A 20838-nucleotide genomic window follows, 5' to 3' on the forward strand; every position below is an offset into this window, starting at 1 on the left:
GGCCTGACGGACATATTTCGAGATATTTCTTCTTCTTGTTGTTCTTCTTCTGCACAGCTAAACTGGAAGTGGCATTTCCAGCTCGCAATAGTGCAGAGTTGTCTCAAAGAAAGGGGCCACGGTGTTTCTGTATCTCTATTATGTTGGTGCGGCTTCGGAACTTTTAAATATCTTGATATATCTCGAGAACTACGCATCGGATCAAAAAATATCATAGAACATAAAAAGTAGGAAACTTAATTCTCTACAAAAAAGGTCGCTTAACATTTTGCCATAGCTCGCTTCGTTTCCGAAATATTTGCAGATTTATCTCAAGGGAAGGGGCCTGACGGACATATTTCGAGATATTTCTTCTTCTTGTTGTTCTTCTTCTGCACAGCTAAGCTGGAAGTGGCATTTGCAGCTTGCAATAGTGCAGAGTTATCTCAAAGAAAGGGACCACGGTGTTTCTGTATCTCTATTATGTTGGTGCGGCTTCGGAACTTTTAAATATCTTGATATATCTCGAGAACTACGCATCTGATCAAAAAATATCATAGAACATAAAAAGTAGGAAACTTAATTCTCTACAAAAAAGGTCTCTTAACATTTTGCCATCGCTCGCTTCGTTTCCGAGATATTTGCAGATTTATCTCAAGGGAAGGGGCCTGACGGACATATTTCGAGATATTACTTCTTCTTGTTGTTCTTCTTCTGCACAGCTAAGCTGTAAGTGGCATTTGCAGCTCGCAATAGTGCAGAGTTATCTCAAAGAATGGGACCACGGTGTTTCTGTATCTCTATTATGTTGGTGCGGCTTCGGAACTTTTAAATATCTTGATATATCTCGAGAACTACGCATCTGATCAAAAAATATCATAGAACATAAAAAGTAGGAAACTTAATTCTCTACAAAAAAGGTCTCTTAACATTTTGCCATTGCTCGCTTCGTTTCCGAGATATTTGCAGATTTATCTCAAGGGAAGGGGCCTGACGGACATATTTCGAGATATTTCTTCTTCTTGTTGTTCTTCTTCTGCACAGCTAAGCTGTAAGTGGCATTTGCAGCTCGCAATAGTGCAGAGTTATCTCAAAGAATGGGGCCACGGTGTTTCTGTATCTCTATTATGTTGGTGCGGCTTCGGAACTTTTAAATATCTTGATATATCTCGAGTACTACGCATCTGATCAAAAAATATCATAGAACATAAATTGTAGAAAACTTAATTCTCTACAAAAAAGGTCTCTTAACATTTTGCCATCGCTCGCTTCGTTTCCGAGATATTTGCAGGTTTCTCTCAAGGGAAGGGGCCTGACGGACATATTTCGAGATATTTCTTCTTCTTGTTGTTCTTCTTCTGCACAGCTAAGCTGGAAGTGGCATTTGCAGCTCGCAATAGTGCAGAGTTATCTCAAAGAAAGGGGCAACGGTGTTTCTGTATCTCTATTATGTTGGTGCGGCTTCGGATCTTTTAAATATCTTGATATATCTCGAGAACTACGCATCTGATCAAAAAATAGCATACAACATAAAAAGTAGGAAACTTAATTCTCTACAAAAAAGGTCTCTTAACATTTTGCCATAGCTCGCTTCGTTTCCGAGATATTTGCAGATTTATCTCAAGGGAAGGGGCCTGACGGACATATTCCGAGATATTTCTTCTTCTTGTTGTTCCTCTTCTGCACAGCTAAGCTGGAAGTGGCATTTGCTGCTCGCAATAGTGCAGAGTTATCTCAAAGAAAGGGGCCACGGTGTTTCTGTATCTCTATTATGTTGGTGCAGCTTCGGAACTTTTAAATATCTTGTTATATCTCGAGAACTACGCATCTGATCAAAAAATATCATACAACATAAAAAGTAGGAAACTTAATTCTCTACAAAAAAGGTCTCTTAACATTTTGCCATAGCTCGCTTCGTTTCCGAGATATTTGCAGATTTATCTCAAGGGAAGGGGCCTGACGGACATATTCCGAGATATTTCTTCTTCTTGTTGTTCCTCTTCTGCACAGCTAAGCTGGAAGTGGCATTTGCTGCTCGCAATAGTGCAGAGTTATCTCAAAGAAAGAGGCCACGGTGTTTCTGTATCTCTATTATGTTGGTGCGGCTTCGGAACTTTTAAATATCTCGATATATCTCGAAAACTACGCTTCTGATCAAAAAGTATCATAGAACGTAAATTGTAGGAAACAAAATTCTCTACAAAAAAGGTCTCTTAACATTTTGCCATAGCTCGCTTTGTTTCCGAGATATTTGCAGATTTATCTCAAGGGAAGGGGCCTGACGGACATATTTCGAGATATTTCTTCTTCTTGTTGTTCTTCTTCTGCACAGCTAAGCTGGAAGTGGCATTTGCAGGTCGCAATAGTGCAGAGTTATCTCAAAGAAAGGGGCCACGGTGTTTCTGTATCTTTATTATGTTGGTGCGGCTTCGGAACTTTTAAATATCTCGATATATCTCGAAAACTACGCTTCTGATCAAAAAGTATCATAGAACGTAAATTGTAGGAAACATAATTCTCTACAAAAAAGGTCTCTTAACATTTTGCCATAGCTCGCTTCGTTTCCGAGATATTTGCTGATTTATCTCAAGGGAAGGGGCCTGACGGACATATTTCGAGATATTTCTTCTTCTTGTTGTTCTTCTTCTGCACAGCTAAGCTGGAAGTGGCATTTGCAGATCGCAATAGTGCAGAGTTATCTCAAAGAAAGAGGCCACGGTGTTTCTGTACCTCTATTATGTTGGTGCAGCTTCGGAACTTTTAAATATCTTGTTATATCTCGAGAACTACGCATCTGATCAAAAAATATCATAGAACATAAAAAGTAGGAAACTTAATTCTCTACAAATAAGGTCTCTTAACATTTTGCCATCCCTCGCTTCGTTTCCGAGATATTTGCAGATCTCTCTCAAGGGAAGGGGCCTGACGGACATATTTCGAGATATTTCTTCTTCTTGTTGTTCTTCTTCTGCACAGCTAAGCTGGAAGTGGCATTTGCAGCTCGCAATAGTGCAGAGTTATCTCAAAGAAAGGGGCAACGGTGTTTCTGTATCTCTATTATGTTGGTGCGGCTTCGGAACTTTTAAATATCTTGATATATCTCGAGAACTACGCATCTGATCAAAAAATATCATAGAACATAAAAAGTAGCAAACTTAATTCTCTACAAAAAAGGTCTCGTAACATTTTGCCATAGCCTGCTTCGTTTCCGAGATATTTGCAGATTTATCTCGAGGGAAGGGGCCTGACGGACATATTTCGAAATATTTCTTCTTCTTGTTGTTCTGCTTCTGCACAGCTAAGCTGGAAGCGGCATTTGCGGCTCGCACTAGTGCAGAATTATCTCAAAGAAAGGGGCCACGGTGTTTCTGTATCTCAATTATGTTGGTGCGGCTTCGGAACTTTTAAATATCTTGATATATCTCGAGAACTACGCATCTGATCAAAAAATATCATACAACATAAAAAGTAGGAAACTTAATTCTCTACAAAAAAGGTCTCTTAACATTTTGCCATAGCTCGCTTCGTTTCCGAGATATTTGCAGATTTATCTCAAGGGAAGGGGCCTGACGGACATATTCCGAGATATTTCTTCTTCTTGTTGTTCCTCTTCTGCACAGCTAAGCTGGAAGTGGCATTTGCTGCTCGCAATAGTGCAGAGTTATCTCAAAGAAAGAGGCCACGGTGTTTCTGTATCTCTATTATGTTGGTGCGGCTTCGGAACTTTTAAATATCTCGATATATCTCGAAAACTACGCTTCTGATCAAAAAGTATCATAGAACGTAAATTGTAGGAAACAAAATTCTCTACAAAAAAGGTCTCTTAACATTTTGCCATAGCCCGCTTCGTTTCCGAGATATTTGCTGATTTATCTCAAGGGAAGGGGCCTGACGGACATATTTCGAGATATTTCTTCTTCTTGTTGTTCTTCTTCTGCACAGCTAAGCTGGAAGTGGCATTTGCAGGTCGCAATAGTGCAGAGTTATCTCAAAGAAAGGGGCCACGGTGTTTCTGTATCTCTATTATGTTGGTGCGGCTTCGGAACTTTTAAATATCTCGATATATCTCGAAAACTACGCTTCTGATCAAAAAGTATCATCGAACGTAAATTGTAGGAAACATAATTCTCTACAAAAAAGGTCTCTTAACATTTTGCCATAGCTCGCTTCGTTTCCGAGATATTTGCTGATTTATCTCAAGGGAAGGGGCCTGACGGACATATTTCGAGATATTTCTTCTTCTTGTTGTTCTTCTTCTGCACAGCTAAGCTGGAAGTGGCATTTGCAGATCGCAATAGTGCAGAGTTATCTCAAACAAAGAGGCCACGGTGTTTCTGTACCTCTATTATGTTGGTGCAGCTTCGGAACTTTTAAATATCTTGTTATATCTCGAGAACTACGCATCTGATCAAAAAATATCATAGAACATAAAAAGTAGGAAACTTAATTCTCTACAAATAAGGTCTCTTAACATTTTGCCATACCTCGCTTCGTTTCCGAGATATTTGCAGATTTCTCTCAAGGGAAGGGGCCTGACGGACATATTTCGAGATATTTCTTCTTCTTGTTGTTCTGCTTCTGCACAGCTAAGCTGGAAGCGGCATTTGCGGCTCGCACTAGTGCAGAATTATCTCAAAGAAAGGGGCCACGGTGTTTCTGTATCTCTATTATGTTGGTGCGGCTTCGGAACTTTTAAATATCTTGATATATCTCGAGAACTACGCATCCGATCAAATAATATCATAGAACATAAAAAGTAGGAAACTTAATTCTCTACAAATAAGGTCTCTTAACATTTTGCCATAGCTCGCTTCGTTTCCGAGATATTTGCAGGTTTCTCTCAAGGGAAGGGGCCTGACGGACATATTTCGAGATATTTCTTCTTCTTGTTGTTCTTCTTCTGCACAGCTAAGCTGGAAGTGGCATTTGCAGGTCGCAATAGTGCAGAGTTATCTCAAAGAAAGGGGCCACGGTGTTTCTGTATCTCTATTATGTTGGTGCGGCTTCGGAACTTTTAAATATCTCGATATATCTCGAAAACTACGCTTCTGATCAAAAAGTATCATCGAACGTAAATTGTAGGAAACATAATTCTCTACAAAAAAGGTCTCTTAACATTTTGCCATAGCTCGCTTCGTTTCCGAGATATTTGCTGATTTATCTCAAGGGAAGGGGCCTGACGGACATATTTCGAGATATTTCTTCTTCTTGTTGTTCTTCTTCTGCACAGCTAAGCTGGAAGTGGCATTTGCAGATCGCAATAGTGCAGAGTTATCTCAAACAAAGAGGCCACGGTGTTTCTGTACCTCTATTATGTTGGTGCAGCTTCGGAACTTTTAAATATCTTGTTATATCTCGAGAACTACGCATCTGATCAAAAAATATCATAGAACATAAAAAGTAGGAAACTTAATTCTCTACAAATAAGGTCTCTTAACATTTTGCCATACCTCGCTTCGTTTCCGAGATATTTGCAGATTTCTCTCAAGGGAAGGGGCCTGACGGACATATTTCGAGATATTTCTTCTTCTTGTTGTTCTGCTTCTGCACAGCTAAGCTGGAAGCGGCATTTGCGGCTCGCACTAGTGCAGAATTATCTCAAAGAAAGGGGCCACGGTGTTTCTGTATCTCTATTATGTTGGTGCGGCTTCGGAACTTTTAAATATCTTGATATATCTCGAGAACTACGCATCCGATCAAATAATATCATAGAACATAAAAAGTAGGAAACTTAATTCTCTACAAATAAGGTCTCTTAACATTTTGCCATAGCTCGCTTCGTTTCCGAGATATTTGCAGGTTTCTCTCAAGGGAAGGGGCCTGACGGACATATTTCGAGATATTTCTTCTTCTTGTTGTTCTTCTTCTGCACAGCTAAGCTGGAAGTGGCATTTGCAGCTCGCAATAGTGCAGAGTTATCTCAAAGAAAGGGGCAACGGTGTTTCTGTATCTCTATTATGTTGGTGCGGCTTCGGAACTTTTAAATATCTTGATATATCTCGAGAACTACGCATCTGATCAAAAAATATCATAGAACATAAAAAGTAGCAAACTTAATTCTCTACAAAAAAGGTCTCTTAACATTTTGCCATAGCTCGCTTCGTTTCCGAGATATTTGCAGATTTATCTCAAGGGAAGGGGCCTGACGGACATATTCCGAGATATTTCTTCTTCTTGTTGTTCCTCTTCTGCACAGCTAAGCTGGAAGTGGCATTTGCTGCTCGCAATAGTGCAGAGTTATCTCAAAGAAAGAGGCCACGGTGTTTCTGTATCTCTATTATGTTGGTGCGGCTTCGGAACTTTTAAATATCTCGATATATCTCGAAAACTACGCTTCTGATCAAAAAGTATCATAGAACGTAAATTGTAGGAAACATAATTCTCTACAAAAAAGGTCTCTTAACATTTTGCCATAGCTCGCTTCGTTTCCGAGATATTTGCTGATTTATCTCAAGGGAAGGGGCCTGACGGACATATTTCGGGATATTTCTTCTTCTTGTTGTTCTTCTTCTGCACAGCTAAGCTGGAAGTGGCATTTGCAGGTCGCAATAGTGCAGAGTTATCTCAAAGAAAGGGGCCACGGTGTTTCTGTATCTCTATTATGTTGGTGCGGCTTCGGAACTTTTAAATATCTCGATATATCTCGAAAACTACGCTTCTGATCAAAAAGTATCATCGAACGTAAATTGTAGGAAACATAATTCTCTACAAAAAAGGTCTCTTAACATTTTGCCATAGCTCGCTTCGTTTCCGAGATATTTGCAGGTTTCTCTCAAGGGAAGGGGCCTGACGGACATATTTGGAGATATTTCTTCTTCTTGTTGTTCTTCTTCTACACAGCTAAGCTGGAAGTGGCATTTGCAGCTCGCAATAGTGCAGAGTTATCTCAAAGAAAGGGGCAACGGTGTTTCTGTATCTCTATTATGTTGGTGCGGCTTCGGAACTTTTAAATATCTTGATATATCTCGAGAACTACGCATCTGATCAAAAAATATCATACAACATAAAAAGTAGGAAACTTAATTCTCTACAAAAAAGGTCTCTTAACATTTTGCCATAGCTCGCTTCGTTTCCGAGATATTTGCAGATTTATCTCAAGGGAAGGGGCCTGACGGACATATTCCGAGATATTTCTTCTTCTTGTTGTTCCTCTTCTGCACAGCTAAGCTGGAAGTGGCATTTGCTGCTCGCAATAGTGCAGAGTTATCTCAAAGAAAGAGGCCACGGTGTTTCTGTATCTCTAATATGTTGGTGCGGCTTCGGAACTTTTAAATATCTCGATATATCTCGAAAACTACGCTTCTGATCAAAAAGTATCATAGAACGTAAATTGTAGGAAACATAATTCTCTACAAAAAAGGTCGCTTAACATTTTGCCATAGCTCGCTTCGTTTCTGAGATATTTGCTGATTTATCTCAAGGGAAGGGGCCTGACGGACATATTTCGAGATATTTCTTCTTCTTGTTGTTCTTCTTCTGCACAGCTAAGCTGGAAGTGGCATTTGCAGATCGCAATAGTGCAGAGTTATCTCAAAGAAAGAGGCCACGGTGTTTCTGTACCTCTATTATGTTGGTGCAGCTTCGGAACTTTTAAATATCTTGATATATCTCGAGAACTACGCATCTGATCAAAAAATATCATAGAAGATGAAAAGTAGGAAACTTAATTCTCTACAAAAAAGGTCTCTTAACATTTTGAAATAGCTCGCTTCGTTTCCGAGATATTTGCAGATTTATCTCAAGGGAAGGGGCCTAACGGACATATTTCGAGATATTTCTTCTTCTTGTTGTTCTTCTTCTGCACAGCTAAGCTGGAAGTGGCATTTGCAGCTCGCAATAGTGCAGAGTTATCTCAAAGAAAGGGGCCACGGTGTTTCTGTATCTCTATTATGTTGGTGCGGCTTCGGAACTTTTAAATATCTTGATATATCTCGAGAACTACGCATCTGATCAAAAAATATCATACAACATAAAAAGTAGGAAACTTAATTCTCTACAAAAAAGGTCTCTTAACATTTTCCCATAGCTGGCATCGTTTCCGAGATATTTGCAGATTTAGCTCAAGGGAAGGGGCCTGACGGACATATTCCGAGATATTTCTTCTTCTTGTTGTTCCTCTTCTGCACAGCTAAGCTGGAAGTGGCATTTGCAGTTTGCAATAGTGCAGAGTTATCTCAAAGAAAGAGGCCACGGTGTTTCTGTATCTCTATTATGTTGGTGCGGCTTCGGAACTTTTAAATATCTCGATATATCTCGAAAACTACGCTTCTGATCAAAAAATATCAGAGAACGTAAATTGTAGGAAACATAATTCTCTACAAAAAAGGTCTCTTAACATTTTGCCATAGCTCGCTTCGTTTCCGAGATATTTGCTGATTTATCTCAAGGGAAGGGGCCTGACGGACATATTTCGAGATATTTCTTCTTCTTGTTGTTCTTCTTCTGCACAGCTAAGCTGGAAGTGGCATTTGCAGCGCCCAATAGTGCAGATTTATCTCAAAGAATGGGGCCACGGTGTTTCTGTATCTCTATTATGTTGGTGCGGCTTCGGAACTTTTAAATATCTTGATATATCTCGAGAACTACGCATCTGATCAAAAAATATCAGAGAACGTAAATTGTAGGAAACATAATTCTCTACAAAAAAGGTCTCTCAACATTTTGCCATAGCTCGCTTCGTTTCCGAGATATTTGCTGATTTATCTCAAGGGAAGGGGCCTGACGGACATATTTCGAGATATTTCTTCTTCTTGTTGTTCTTCTTCTGCACAGCTAAGCTGGAAGTGGCATTTGCAGCTCGCAATAGTGCAGAGTTATCTCAAAGAAAGGGGCCACGGTGTTTCTGTATCTCTATTATGTTGGTGCGGCTTCGGAACTTTTAAATATCTTGATATATCTCGAGAACTACGCATCTGATCAAAAAATATCAGAGAACGTAAATTGTAGGAAACATAATTCTCTACAAAAAAGGTCTCTTAACATTTTGCCATAGCTCGCTTCGTTTCCGAGATATTTGCTGATTTATCTCAAGGGAAGGGGCCTGACGGACATATTTCGAGATATTTCTTCTTCTTGTTGTTCTTCTTCTGCACAGCTAAGCTGGAAGTGGCATTTGCAGCTCGCAATAGTGCAGAGTTATCTCAAAGAAAGGGGCCACGGTGTTTCTGTATCTCTATTATGTTGGTGCGGCTTCGGAACTTTTAAATATCTTGATATATCTCGAGAACTACGCATCTGATCAAAAAATATCAGAGAACGTAAATTGTAGGAAACATAATTCTCTACAAAAAAGCTCTCTTAACATTTTCCCATAGCTGGCATCGTTTCCGAGATATTTGCAGATTTAGCTCAAGGGAAGGGGCCTGACGGACATATTCCGAGATATTTCTTCTTCTTGTTGTTCCTCTTCTGCACAGCTAAGCTGGAAGTGGCATTTGCAGTTTGCAATAGTGCAGAGTTATCTCAAAGAAAGAGGCCACGGTGTTTCTGTATCTCTATTATGTTGGTGCGGCTTCGGAACTTTTAAATATCTCGATATATCTCGAAAACTACGCTTCTGATCAAAAAATATCAGAGAACGTAAATTGTAGGAAACATAATTCTCTACAAAAAAGGTCTCTTAACATTTTGCCATAGCTCGCTTCGTTTCCGAGATATTTGCTGATTTATCTCAAGGGAAGGGGCCTGACGGACATATTTCGAGATATTTCTTCTTCTTGTTGTTCTTCTTCTGCACAGCTAAGCTGGAAGTGGCATTTGCAGCGCCCAATAGTGCAGATTTATCTCAAAGATGGGGCCACGGTGTTTCTGTATCTCTATTATGTTGGTGCGGCTTCGGAACTTTTAAATATCTTGATATATCTCGAGAACTACGCATCTGATCAAAAAATATCAGAGAACGTAAATTGTAGGAAACATAATTCTCTACAAAAAAGGTCTCTTAACATTTTGCCATAGCTCGCTTCGTTTCCGAGATATTTGCTGATTTATCTCAAGGGAAGGGGCCTGACGGACATATTTCGAGATATTTCTTCTTCTTGTTGTTCTTCTTCTGCACAGCTAAGCTGGAAGTGGCATTTGCAGCTCGCAATAGTGCAGAGTTATCTCAAAGAAAGGGGCCACGGTGTTTCTGTATCTCTATTATGTTGGTGCGGCTTCGGAACTTTTAAATATCTTGATATATCTCGAGAACTACGCATCTGATCAAAAAATATCAGAGAACGTAGATTGTAGGAAACATAATTCTCTACAAAAAAGGTCTCTTAACATTTTGCCATAGCTCGCTTCGTTTCCGAGATATTTGCTGATTTATCTCAAGGGAAGGGGCCTGACGGACATATTTCGAGATATTTCTTCTTCTTGTTGTTCTTCTTCTGCACAGCTAAGCTGGAAGTGGCATTTGCAGCTCGCAATAGTGCAGAGTTATCTCAAAGAAAGGGGCCACGGTGTTTCTGTATCTCTATTATGTTGGTGCGGCTTCGGAACTTTTAAATATCTTGATATATCTCGAGAACTACGCATCTGATCAAAAAATATCAGAGAACGTAAATTGTAGGAAACATAATTCTCTACAAAAAAGGTCTCTTAACATTTTGCCATAGCTCGCTTCGTTTCCGAGATATTTGCAGATTTATCTCAAGGGAAGGGGCCTGACGGACATATTTCGAGATATTTCTTCTTCTTGTTGTTCTTCTTCTGCACAGCTAAGCTGGAAGTGGCATTTGCGGCTCGCACTAGTGCACAGTTATCTCAAAGAAAGGGGCCACGGTGTTTCTGTATCTCTAATATGTTGGTGCGGCTTCGGAACTTTTAAATATCTCGATATATCTCGAGAACTACGCATCTGATCAAAGAATATCATAGAACATAAAAAGTAGGAAACTTAATTCTCTACATAAAAGGTATCTTAACATTTTGCCATACTCCGCTTCGTTTCCGAGATATTGGCAGATTTATCTCAAGGGAAGGGGCCTGACGGACATATTTCGAGATATTTCTTCATCTTGTTGTTCTTCTTCTGCACAGCTAAGCTGGAAGTGGCATTTGCAGCGCGCAATAGTGCAGAGTTATCTCAAAGAAAGGGGCCACGGTGTTTCTGTATCTCTATTATGTTGGTGCGGCTTCGGAACTTTTAAATATCTCGATATATCTCGAAAACTGCGCTTCTGATCAAAAAATATCAGAGAACGTAAATTGTAGGAAACATAATTCTCTACAAAAAAGGTCTCCTAACATTTTGCCATAGCTCGCTTCGTTTCCGAGATATTTGCTGATTTATCTCAAGGGAAGGGGCCTGACCGACATATTTCGAGATATTTCTTCTTCTTGTTGTTCTTCTTCTGCACAGCTAAGCTGGAAGTGGCATTTGCAGCGCGCAATAGTGCAGAGTTATCTCAAAGAAAGGGGCCACGGTGTTTTTCTGTATCTCTATTATGTTGGTGCGGCTTCGGATCTTTTAAATATCTCGATATATCTCGAAAACTACGCTTCTGATCAAAAAATATCATAGAACGTAAATTGTAGGAAACATAATTCTCTACAAAAAAGGTCTCTTAACATTTTGCCATAGCTCGCTTCGTTTCCGAGATATTTGCAGATTTATCTCAAGGGAAGGGGCCTGACGGACATATTTCGAGATATTTCTTCTTCTTGTTGTTCTTCTTCTGCACAGCTAAGCTGGAAGTGGCATTTGCAGCTCGCAATAGTGCAGAGTTATCTCAAAGAAAGGGGCCACGGTGTTTCTGTATCTCTATTATGTTGGTGCAGCTTCGGAACTTTTAAATATCTTGATATATCTCGAGAACTACGCATCTGATCAAAGAATATCATAGAACATAAAAAGTAGGAAACTTAATTCTCTACATAAAAGGTATCTTAACATTTTGCCATACTCCGCTTCGTTTCCGAGATATTGGCAGATTTATCTCAAGGGAAGGGGCCTGACGGACATATTTCGAGATATTTCTTCTTCTTGTTGTTCTTCTTCTGCACAGCTAAGCTGAAAGTGGCATTTGCAGGTCGCAATAGTGCGGAGTTATCTCAAAGAAAGGGGCCACGGTGTTTGTGTATCTCTATTATGTTGGTGCAGCTTCGGAACTTTTAAATATCTTGATATATCTCGAGAACTATGCATCTGATCGAAAAATATCATAGAACGTAAAAAGTAGGAAACTTAATTCTCTACAAAAAAGGTCTCTTAACATTTTGCCATAGCTCGCTTCGTTTCCGAGATATTTGCAGATTTATCTCAAGGGAAGGGGCCTGACCGACATATTTCGAGATATTTCTCCTTCTTGTTGTTCTTCTTCTGCACAGCTAAGCTGGAAGTGGCATTTGCAGCTCGCAATAGTGCAGAATTATCTCAAAGAAAGGGGCCACGGTGTTTCTGTATCTCTATTATGTTGGTGCGGCTTCGGATCTTTTAAATATCTCGATATATCTCGAAAACTACGCTTCTGATCAAAAAATATCATAGAACGTAAATTATAGGAAACATAATTCTCTACAAAAAAGGTCTCTTAACATTTTGCCATAGCTCGCTTCGTTTCCGAGATATTTGCAGATTTATCTCAAGGGAAGGGGCCTGACGGACATATTTCGAGATATTTCTTCTTCTTGTTGTTCTTCTTCTGCACAGCTAAGCTGGAAGTGGCATTTGCAGCTCGCAATAGTGCAGAGTTATCTCAAAGAAAGGGGCCACGGTGTTTCTGTATCTCTATTATGTTGGTGCAGCTTCGGAACTTTTAAATATCTTGATATATCTCGAGAACTACGCATCTGATCAAAGAATATCATAGAACATAAAAAGTAGGAAACTTAATTCTCTACATAAAAGGTATCTTAACATTTTGCCATACTCCGCTTCGTTTCCGAGATATTGGCAGATTTATCTCAAGGGAAGGGGCCTGACGGACATATTTCGAGATATTTCTTCTTCTTGTTGTTCTTCTTCTGCACAGCTAAGCTGAACGTGGCATTTGCAGGTCGCAATAGTGCGGAGTTATCTCAAAGAAAGGGGCCACGGTGTTTGTGTATCTCTATTATGTTGGTGCAGCTTCGGAACTTTTAAATATCTTGATATATCTCGAGAACTACGCATCTGATCAAAGAATATCATAGAACATAAAAAGTAGGAAACTTAATTCTCTACATAAAAGGTATCTTAACATTTTGCCATAGCTCGCTTCGTTTCCGAGATATTTGCAGATTTATCTCAAGGGAAGGCGCCTGACGGACATATTTCGAGATATTTCTTCTTCTTGTTGTTCTTCTTCTGCACAGCTAAGCTGAAAGTGGCATTTGCAGCTCGCAATAGTGCAGAGTTATCTCAAAGAAAGGGGCCACGGTGTTTCTGTATCTCTATTATGTTGGTGCGGCTTCGGAACTTTTAAATATCTTGATATATCTCGAGAACTACGCATCTGATCAAAAAATATCAGAGAACGTAAATTGTAGGAAACATAATTCTCTACAAAAAAGGTCTCTTAACATTTTGCCATAGCTCGCTTCGTTTCCGAGATATTTGCAGATTTATCTCAAGGGAAGGGGCCTGACGGACATATTTCGAGATATTTCTTCTTCTTGTTGTTCTTCTTCTGCACAGCTAAGCTGGAAGTGGCATTTGCGGCTCGCACTAGTGCACAGTTATCTCAAAGAAAGGGGCCACGGTGTTTCTGTATCTCTAATATGTTGGTGCGGCTTCGGAACTTTTAAATATCTCGATATATCTCGAGAACTACGCATCTGATCAAAGAATATCATAGAACATAAAAAGTAGGAAACATAATTCTCTACAAAAAAGGTCTCTTAACATTTTGCCATAGCTCGCTTCGTTTCCGAGATATTTGCAGATTTATCTCAAGGGAAGGGGCCTGACCGACATATTTCGAGATATTTCTTCTTCTTGTTGTTCTTCTTCTGCACAGCTAAGCTGGAAGTGGCATTTGCAGCTCGCAATAGTGCAGAGTTATCTCAAAGAAAGGGGCCACGGTGTTTCTGTATCTCTATTATGTTGGTGCAGCTTCGGAACTTTTAAATATCTTGATATATCTCGAGAACTACGCACCTGATCAAAGAATATCATAGAACATAAAAAGTAGGAAACTTAATTCTCTACATAAAAGGTATCTTAACATTTTGCCATACTCCGCTTCGTTTCCGAGATATTGGCAGATTTATCTCAAGGGAAGGGGCCTGACGGACATATTTCGAGATATTTCTTCTTCTTGTTGTTCTTCTTCTGCACAGCTAAGCTGAAAGTGGCATTTGCAGGTCGCAATAGTGCGGAGTTATATCAAAGAAAGGGGCCACGGTGTTTGTGTATCTCTATTATGTTGGTGCAGCTTCGGAACTTTTAAATATCTTGATATATCTCGAGAACTATGCATCTGATCGAAAAATATCATAGAACATAAAAAGTAGGAAACTTAATTCTCTACAAAAAAGGTCTCTTAACATTTTGCCATAGCTCGCTTCGTTTCCGAGATATTTGCAGATTTATCTCAAGGGAAGGGGCCTGACCGACATATTTCGAGATATTTCTCCTTCTTGTTGTTCTTCTTCTGCACAGCTAAGCTGGAAGTGGCATTTGCAGCTCGCAATAGTGCAGAATTATCTCAAAGAAAGGGGCCACGGTGTTTCTGTATCTCTATTATGTTGGTGCGGCTTCGGATCTTTTAAATATCTCGATATATCTCGAAAACTACGCTTCTGATCAAAAAATATCATAGAACGTAAATTATAGGAAACATAATTCTCTACAAAAAAGGTCTCTTAACATTTTGCCATAGCTCGCTTCGTTTCCGAGATATTTGCAGATTTATCTCAAGGGAAGGGGCCTGACGGACATATTTCGAGATATTTCTTCTTCTTGTTGTTCTTCTTCTGCACAGCTAAGCTGGAAGTGGCATTTGCAGCTCGCAATAGTGCAGAGTTATCTCAAAGAAAGGGGCCACGGTGTCTGTGTATCTCTATTATGTTGGTGCGGCTTCGGAACTTTTAAATATCTCGATATATCTCGAAAACTACGCCTCTGATCAAAAAATATCAGAGAACGTAAATTGTAGGAAACATAATTCTCTACAAAAAAGGTCTCTTAACATTTTGCCATAGCTCGCTTCGTTTCCGAGATATTTGCAGATTTATCTCAAGGGAAGGCGCCTGACGGACATATTTCGAGATATTTCTTCTTCTTGTTGTTCTTCTTCTGCACAGCTAAGCTGGAAGTGGCATTTGCAGCTCGCAATAGTGCAGAGTTATCTCAAAGAAAGGGGCCACGGTGTTTCTGTATCTCTATTATGTTGGTGCGGCTTCGGAACTTTTAAATATCTCGATATATCTCGAGAACTACGCATCTGATCGAAAAATATCATAGAACATAAAAAGTAGGAAACATAATTCTCTACAAAAAAGGTCTCTGAACATTTTGCCATAGCTCGCTTCGTTCCCGAGATATTTGCAGATTTATCTCAAGGGAAGGGGCCTGACGGACATAGTTCGAGATATTTCTTCTTCTTGTTGCTCTTCTTCTGCACAGCTAAGCTGGAAGTGGCATTTGCAGGTCGCAATAGTGCAGAGTAATCTCAAAGAAAGGGGCCACGGTGTTTCTGTATCTCTATTATGTTGGTGCGGCTTCGGATCTTTTAAATATCTCGATATATCTCGAAAACTACGCTTCTGATCAAAAAATATCATAGAACGTAAATTGTAGCAAACATAATTCTCTACAAAAAAGGTCTCTTAAGATTTTGCCATAGCTCGCTTGGTTTCCGAGAAATTTGCAGATTTATCTCAAGGGAAGGGGTCTGACGGACATATTTCGAGATATTTCTTCTTCTTGTTGTTCTTCTTCTGCACAGCTATGCTCGAAGTGGCATTTGCAGCACGCAATAGTGCAGAGTTATCTCAAAGAAAGGGGCCACGGTGTTTCTGTATCTCTATTATGTTGGTGCGGCTTCGGAACTTTTAAATATCTTGATATATCTCGAGAACTACGCATCTGATCGAAAAATATCATAGAACATAAAAAGTAGGAAACTTAATTTTCTACAAAAAAGGTCTCTTAACATTTTGCCATAGCTCGCTTCGTTTCCGAGATATTTGCAGATTTATCTCAAGGGAAGGGGCCTGAGGGACATATTTCGAGATATTTCTTCTTCTTGTTGTTCTTCTTCTGCACAGCTAAGCTGGAAGTGGCATTTGCAGCTCGCACTAGTGCAGAGTTATCTCAAAGAAAGGGGCCACGGTGTTTCTGTATCTCTATTATGTTGGTGCGGCTTCGGAACTTTTAAATATCTTGATATATCTCGAGAACTACGCATCTGATCAAAAAATATCATAGAACATAAAAAGTAGGAAACTTAATTCTCTACAAAAAAGGTCTCTTAACGTTTTGCCATAGCTCGCTTCGTTTCCGAGATATTTGCAGATTCAGCTCAAAGGAACGGGCCTGACGGACATATTTCGAGATATTTCTTCTTCTTGTTGTTCTTCCTCTGCACAGCTAAGCTGGAAGTGGCATTTGCAGCTCGCAATAGTGCAGAGTTATCTCAAAGAAAGGGGCCACGGTGTTTCTGTATCTCTATTATGTTGGTGCGGCTTCGGAACTTTTAAATATCTCGATATATCTCGAGAACTACGCATCTGATCAAAAAATATCATAGAACATAAAAAGTAAGAAACTTAATTCTCTACAAATAAGGTCTCTTAACATTTTGCCATAGCTCGCTTCGTTTCCGAGATATTTGCAGATTTATCTCAAGGGAAGGGGTCTGACGGACATATTTCGAGATATTTCTTCTTCTTGTTGTTCTTCTTCTGGACAGCTAAGCTCGAAGTGGCATGTGCAGCTCGCAATAGTGCAGAGTTATCTCAAAGAAAGGGGCCACGGTGTTTCTGTATCTCTATTATGTTGGTGCGGCTTCGGAACTTTTAAATATCTCGATATATCTCGAGAACTACGCATCTGATCAAAAAATATCATAGAACATGTAAAGTAGGAAACTTAATTCTCTACAAATAAGGTCTCTTAACATTTTGCCATAGCTCGCTTCGTTTCCGAGCTATTTGCAGATTTATCTCAAGGGAAGGGGCTTGACGGACATATTTCGAGATATTTCTTCTTCTTGTTGTTCTTCTTCTGCACAGCTAAGCTGGAAGTGGCATTTGCAGGTCGCAATAGTGCAGAGTTATCTCAAAGAAAGGGGCCACGGTGTTTCTGTATCTCTATTATGTTGGTGCGGCTTCGGATCTTTTAAATATCTCGATATATCCCGAAAACTACGTTTCTGATCAAAAAATATCATATAACGTAAATTGTAGGAAACATAATTCTCTACAAAAAAGGTCTCTTAAGATTTTGCCATAGCTCGCTTCGTTTCCGAGATATTTGCAGATTTATCTCAAGAGAAGGGGTCTGACGGACATATTTCGAGATATTTCTTCTTCTTGTTGTTCTTCTTCTGCACAGCTATGCTCGAAGTGGCATTTGCAGCACGCAATAGTGCAGAGTTATCTCAAAGAAAGGGGCCACGGTGTTTCTGTATCTCTATTATGTTGGTGCGGCTTCGGAACTTTTAAATATCTTGATATATCTCGAGAACTACGCATCTGATCGAAAAATATCATAGAACATAAAAAGTAGGAAACTTAATTCTCTACAAAAAAGGTCTCTTAACATTTTGCCATAGCTCGCTTCGTTTCCGAGATATTTGCAGATTTATCTCAAGGGAAGGGGCCTGACGTACATATTTCGAGATATTTCTTCTTCTTGTTGTTCTTCTTCTGCACAGCTAAGCTGGAAGTGGCATTTGCAGCTCGCAATAGTGCAGAGTTATCTCAAAGAAAGGGCCCACGGTGTTTCTGTATCTCTATTATGTTGGTGCGGCTTCGGAACTTTTAAATATCTTGATATATCTCGAGAACTACGCATCTGATCAAAAAATATCATAGAACATAAAAAGTAGGAAACTTAATTCTCTACAAAAAAGGTCTCGTAAGATTTTGCCATAGCTCGCTTCGTTTCCGAGATATTTGCAGATATATCTCAAGGGAAGGGGCCTGACGGACATATTTCGAGATATTTCTTCTTCTTGTTGTTCTTCTTCTGCACAGCTAAGCTGGAAGTGGCATTTGCAGCTCGCAATAGTGCAGAGGTATCTCAAAGAAAGGGGCCACGGTGTTTCTGTATCTCTATTATGTTGGTGCGGCTTCGGAACTTTTAAATATCTTGATATATCTCGAGAACTACGCATCTGATCAAAAAATATCATAAAACATAAAAAGTAGGAAACTTAACTCTCTACAAAAAAGGTCTCTTAACATTTTGCCATAGCTCGCTTCGTTTCCGAGATATTTGCAGATATATCTCAAGGGAAGGGGCCTGACGCACATATTTCGAGATATTTCTTCTTCTTGTTGTTCTTCTTCTGCACAGCTAAGCTGGAAGTGGCATTTGCGGCTCGCAATAGTGCAGAGGTATCTCAAAGAAAGGGGCCACGGTGTTTCTGTATCTCTATTATGTTGGTGCGGCTTCGGAACTTTTAAATATCTTGATATATCTCGAGAACTACGCATCTGATCAAAAAATATCATAGAACATAAATAGTAGGAAACATAATTCTCTACAAAAAAGGTCTCTCAACATTTTGCCATAGCTCGCTTCGTTTCCGAGATATTTGCACATTTATCTCAAGGGAAGGGGCCTAACGGACATATTTCGAGATATTTCTTCTTCTTGTTGTTCTTCTTCTGCACAGCTAAGCTGGAAGTGGCATTTGCGGCTCGCACTAGTGCAGAGTTATCTCAAAGAAAGGGGCCACGGTGTTTCTGTATCTCTATTATGTTGGTGCGGCTTCGGAACTTTTAAATATCTTGATATATCTCGAGAACTACGCATCTGATCAAAAAATATCATACTACATAAAAAATAGGAAACTTAATTCTCTACAAGAAAGGTCTCTAAACATTTTGCCATAGCTCGCATCGTTTCCGAGATATTTGCAGATTTATCTCAAGGGAAGGGGCCTGACGGACATATTTCGAGATATTTCTTCTTCTTGTTGTTCTTCTTCTGCACAGCTAAGCTGGAAGTGGCATTTGCAGCTCGCAATAGTGCAGAGTTATCTCAAAGAAAGGGGCCACGGTGTTTCTGTATCTCTATTATGTTGGTGCGGCTTCGGAACTTTTAAATATCTTGATATATCTCGAGAACTACGCATCTGATCAAAAAATATCATAGAGCATACAAAATTAGAAACTTAATTCTCTACAAAAAAGGTCTCTTAACATTTTGCCATAGCTCGCTTCGTTTCCGAGATATTTGCAGATACATCTCAAGGGAAGGGGCCTGACGGACATATTTCGAGATATTTCTTCTTCTTGTTGTTCTTCTTCTGCACAGCTAAGCTGGAAGTGGCATTTGCAGCTCGCAATAGTGCAGAGTTATCTCAAAGAAAGGGGCCACGGTGTTTCTGTATCTCTATTATGTTGGTGCGGCTTCGGAACTTTTAAATATCTTGATATATCTCGAGAACTACGCATCTGATCAAAAAATATCATAGAACATACAAAATTAGAAACTTAATTCTCTACAAAAAAGGTCTCTTAACATTTTGCCATAGCTCGCTTCGTTTCCGAGATATTTGCAGATACATCTCAAGGGAAGGGGCCTGACGGACATATTTCGAGATATTTCTTCTTCTTGTTGTTCTTCTTCTGCACAGCTAAGCTGGAAGTGGCATTTGCAGCTCGCAATAGTGCAGAGTTATCTCAAAGAAAGGGGCCACGGTGTTTCTGTATCTCTATTATGTTGGTGCGGCTTCGGAACTTTTAAATATCTTGATATATCTCGAGAACTACGCATCTGATCAAAAAATATCATAGAACATAAATAGTAGGAAACATAATTCTCTACAAAAAAGGTCTCTCAACATTTTGCCATAGCTCGCTTCGTTTCCGAGATATTTGCACATTTATCTCAAGGGAACGGGCCTAACGGACATATTTCGTGATATTTCTTCTTCTTGTTGTTCTTCTTCTGCACAGCTAAGCTGGAAGTGGTATTTGCGGCTCGCACTAGTGCAGAGTTATCTCAAAGAAAGGGGCCACGGTGTTTCTGTATCTCTATTATGTTGGTGCGGCTTCGGAACTTTTAAATATCTTGATATATCTCGAGAACTACGCATCTGATCAAAAAATATCATACTACATAAAAAATAGGAAACTTAATTCTCTACAAGAAAGGTCTCTAAACATTTTGCCATAGCTCGCATCGTTTCCGAGATATTTGCAGATTTATCTCAACGGAAGGGGCCTGACGGACATATTTCGAGATATTTCTTCTTCTTGTTGTTCTTCTTCTGCACAGCTAAGCTGGAAGTGGCATTTGCAGCTCGCAATAGTGCAGAGTTATCTCAAAGAAAGGGGCCACGGTGTTTCTGTATCTCTATTATGTTGGTGCGGCTTCGGAACTTTTAAATATCTTGATATATCTCGAGAACTACGCATCTGATCAAAAAATATCATAGAACATAAAAAGTAGGAAACATAATTCTCTACAAAAAAGGTCTCTTAACATTTTGCCATAGCTCGCTTCGTTTCCGAGATATTTGCAGATACATCTCAAGGGAAGGGGCCTGACGGACATATTTCGAGATATTTCTTCTTCTTGTTGTTCTTCTTCTGCACAGCTAAGCTGGAAGTGGCATTTGCAGCTCGCAATAGTGCAGAGTTATCTCAAAGAAAGGGCCCACGGTGTTTCTGTATCTCTATTATGTTGGTGCGGCTTCGGAACTTTTAAATATCTTGATATATCTCGAGAACTACGCATCTGATCAAAAAATATCATAGAACATACAAAAT

Source organism: Osmia lignaria, unplaced genomic scaffold, assembly GCF_051020975.1.
Source record: "Osmia lignaria lignaria isolate PbOS001 unplaced genomic scaffold, iyOsmLign1 scaffold0001, whole genome shotgun sequence".
Taxonomy (NCBI): domain Eukaryota; kingdom Metazoa; phylum Arthropoda; class Insecta; order Hymenoptera; family Megachilidae; genus Osmia; species Osmia lignaria.